Source organism: Erythrolamprus reginae, chromosome 9, assembly GCF_031021105.1.
Source record: "Erythrolamprus reginae isolate rEryReg1 chromosome 9, rEryReg1.hap1, whole genome shotgun sequence".
Classification (NCBI taxonomy): Eukaryota; Metazoa; Chordata; class Lepidosauria; order Squamata; family Dipsadidae; genus Erythrolamprus; species Erythrolamprus reginae.
The window spans coordinates 54,561,276-54,565,421 of record NC_091958.1 but is presented as its reverse complement, the minus strand read 5'-3'; positions in this window follow the sequence as shown (position 1 = coordinate 54,565,421).

The following is a 4,146-nucleotide window of genomic DNA, read 5'->3' as shown; positions in this document are numbered from 1 at the left end:
GTTTATTTATTTATTTTTATTTATTCATTTGTCCAATACACAAATACATAGGAAGAGAGATAGACATGTGATAATATAAAAGAGGGTGAAAGTGAACTTAGAGGAGAGGATAAATGACAGGAAGAGAATATATAAGATAGGTGAAAGAAAGGAAAAACAACTGGACAGGGGACGAAAGGCACACCAGTGCACTTATGTACGCCCCTTACTGGCCTCTTAGGAACCTGGAGAGGTCAATCGTGGAGAGTCTAAGGGAGAAGTGTTGGGGGTTAGGGGTTGACACAATTGAGTCCGGTAATGAGTTCCACGCTTCGACAACTCGATTGTTAAAGTCATATTTTTTACAGTCATGTTTGGAGCGGTTCGTATTAAGTTTGAATCTGTTGCGTGCTCTTGTGTTATTGCGGTTGAAGCTGAAATAGTCATTGACTGGTAGGATATTGTAGCATATGATCTTGTGGGCAATGCTCAAATCGTGTTTTAGGCGCCGTAGTTCTAGGCTTTCTAGGCCCAGGATTCTTAGTCTATTTTCATAGGGAATTCTGTTTCGAGTGGAGGAGTGAAGGGCTCTTCTGGTGAAATATCTTTGGACATTTTCAAGGGTGTTTATGTCCGAAATGTGGTATGGGTTCCAGACAGATGAGCAGTAGTCTAGGATGGGTCTGGCAAAAGTTTTGTAGGCTCTTGTGAGTAGGGTGAGATTGCCTGAGCAGAAGCTGCATAGGATCAGGTTAACAACTCTAGAGGCTTTTTTGGCGATATTGTTGCAGTGGGCTTTAGCACTTAGGTCATTCGATATTAGTATTCCAATGTGTGGTGGACTTCCATTTCATCGCGGCTTCGATAAAGGGACACAGCACTCAGGCGTTGGACGAAGGTCTCCAGCTGCTTCCGTGAAAATACAGAAGAGTTAAAGACTCCAGACGTTGCTTTAAAACATTGCTGACAAAGGAGCTGTTGAGTGTTTCCTCTGAGGATTGCCATCCAATTAAAGGATATAGCCGTCTCGATTAGATTTTAAGTGTTTTGATTTTAACAGTTGATTGACTAAACCCGCCGCTTAGAGCAAGGCTATTAAAAGCTGTCTTCAAGGCCATCAACTCCGTAACTTACCCCTGGACTGAGTCAAATGGTGGGGTCCTGATCGCTGACCCATCGATCCCTTTCAGAGGCTTCCTTCCTTTCGTCCATCAACTGAGATGTTGCGTTCCTGAAGATCGGGTTTAGAACTATAGAATCATAGGGCTGGAGCGAGACTTTAGAGTTTCATGGTGGTGCAGTGGTTAGGATGCAGTACTGCGAGCTGCTTCTGCTGACTGCTGGCTATAGTTCACCGGTTCAAATCTAACCAGGCTCAAGGTTGACTCAGCCTTCCGTCCTTCCAAGATGGGTCAAATGAGGACCCAGATTGTTGGGGGCAAGAGGCTGATTCTGTAAACCGCTTAGAGAGGGCTGTAAAAGCATTGGGAAGTGGTATATAAGTCCAAGTGCTATTGCTATCTTGTAGTCCAAGGGTAGGCAAAGTTGGCTCTTCTATGACATGTGGACTTCAACTCCCAGAATTCCTAAGCTAATATGATGTATGATGGCCTCAGGAATTCTGGGTGTTCTAGTCCACAAGTCATAGAAGAGCCAACTTTGCCTACCCCTGTTCTAGTCCAATCTCCTGCCAAGGCAGGGGAGCCCTCATTCTCTCTCTCTCTCTCTCTCTCTCTCTAATCTCTCTCTCTCTGTAATCTATATAATCTATCTATCTATCTATCTATCTATCTATCTATCTATCTATCTATCTATCTAATCTCTCTCTCTAATCTATTTATCTACCTACCTACCCACCTACCTACCCACCTACCTAATCTACCTACCTACCTACCTATCTAATCTCTCTCTCTCTAATCTATCTAATCTAATCTAATCTAATCTATCTATCTATCTAATATATATATATCTATATCTAATCTCTCTAATCTCTCTCTCTCTCTCTCTATCTATCTATCTATCTATCTACCTACCTACCTACCTACCTACCTACCTACCTACCTATCCTGTCTGTCTTGGATTTGATACCAGGGAATAATGCTTCTGATGCTTCCTTGCCCTCTTCGCCCCACCTAATAATTTTGGCCAGGCCCACTAAATTTATTCTGCTCAGTGCTTCTTGTAATACATTCCAGGAGCTTAAAGTCCTGGTCAACACCCAAAGAGAACCTGGCCAGAGAAACAGCTAAGAAGGCTACCGAGGCATTGGCGGCGGGGTTAATCTCCATTTTAAATCCCTGGAGGGAGGGGGGCACAGAACCCTGCTGTCTCTTCCTCTAAACCCCCCGCAAAGCCTTCCATGCAGTGATGGGCTCCTACAGGTACGGTCAGGTGAGCAGAACCAGTAGAAAAAAATTGATTTTTTTTTCTTTTCGCCCCTTCTGGACTCTGGGTATGGTTTTTTTTTGCTATCACAGTAAATGAAGTTGAATGTGTATACTTTTAGAAGAGTTGCGCGCTCGTGTGTGTACATACAGTTTATATAGTAGATAATGTATATTTTTGTGTGCCCGTGTGTAATATGTATGTATACCTATGGCATATATATATACATAGAATTAAATAGTACATTTTGAATGTTCAGTAATAGTAAATAGAGAGGGAAATTGTCTCTCTTGGAGGTCAGGAGAGGCCGGGCACCCTAACCTTAACCCTTGATGTGAGTGACGTCAAGTTGGCCACCTTTAAGCCAGTCACATGACCTTTAAGCCTCACCCTGGTCACATGATCATCAAGCCACTCCCACCTGGTCCCGGCATGCCACACCCACAAAATAAGCCACGCCCACAGCGTGGTAGTAAAAACTTTTGCAGCCCTTCAATTGTTCCATCCCATCTTCCCCACTACGGCAAGCTGGATGTCGTAGCAGAGGAAGGTGAATGGAATTTTTGGACAAGGGAGAGTTCCGTAAGCAAATACTACTACGAAATACAGGGTGTGTTCCAAAAGTAATGCAATTTTTTAAAAAAAGTAATTTATTGAACAGATTTGCACAAACACTTAAAATTCTTCAAAGTAGTGTCCTTGGGCCTCTACACATTTTTTCCAGTGACTCTGCCATGACCGGTACGTGCCCTGGAAGGTGTCTTCGGGGGACCTCTCGCAAGGTCTTTGTCACGGCTGATTGGATCTCTTCTATGGATGAAAAATGGGTTCATTTCTGGGCTGGGAACAAAAAGAAGTCTGCTGGGGCAATGTCAAGACTATAAAGGGGGTGGGGCTGCATTGGCACCTGAGGTTTGGCCAGGAACTTGCGGACTCGTAGTGCGTTGTGGCAAGGCATGTTTTTTCGTCCATAGAAGAGATCCAATCAGCCGTGACGAAGACCTTGCGAAAGATCCCCGAAGACACCTTCCAGGACGCGTACTGGTCATGGCAGAGTCGCTGGAAAAAATGTGTAGAGGCCCAAGGACAGTACTTTGAAGAATTTTACTGCTCATCTGTCTGGAACCCATACCACATCTCAGACATCAACACCCTTGAAAATGTCCAAAGATATTTCACCAGAAGAGCCCTTCACTCCTCCACTCGAAACAGAATACTGTATCCTAAGAAAATAGACTAACAATCCTGGGCCTAGAAAGCCTAGAACTACGTCGCCTAAAACACGATTTGAGTATTGCCCGCAAGATCATATGCTGCAACGTCCTACCGGTCAATGACTACTTCAGCTTCAACCGCAACAACACAAGAGCACGCAGCAGATTCAAACTTAATACGAACCGCTCCAAACTTGACTGTAAAAAATATGATTTCAACAATCGAGTTATCGAAGCGTGGAACTCATTGCTGGACTCAATTGTGTCAACCCCCAACCCCCAACATTTCTCCCTTAGACTCTCCACGATTGACCTCTCCAGGTTCCTAAGAGGCCAGTAAGGGGCGTACATAAGTGCCCTGGTGTGCCTTTCGTCCCCTGTCCAATTGTCTTTGCTTTCTCTCACTTATCATATATATTCTCTTCCTTTCATATATCCTCTCCTCTAAGTTCACTTTTACCCTTATATATATTACTACATGTCTATTTTTCTTCCTATGTATTTGTGTATTGGACAAATGAATAAATAAATAAATAAATAAATAAATAAATAAATAAATAAGTGTTTC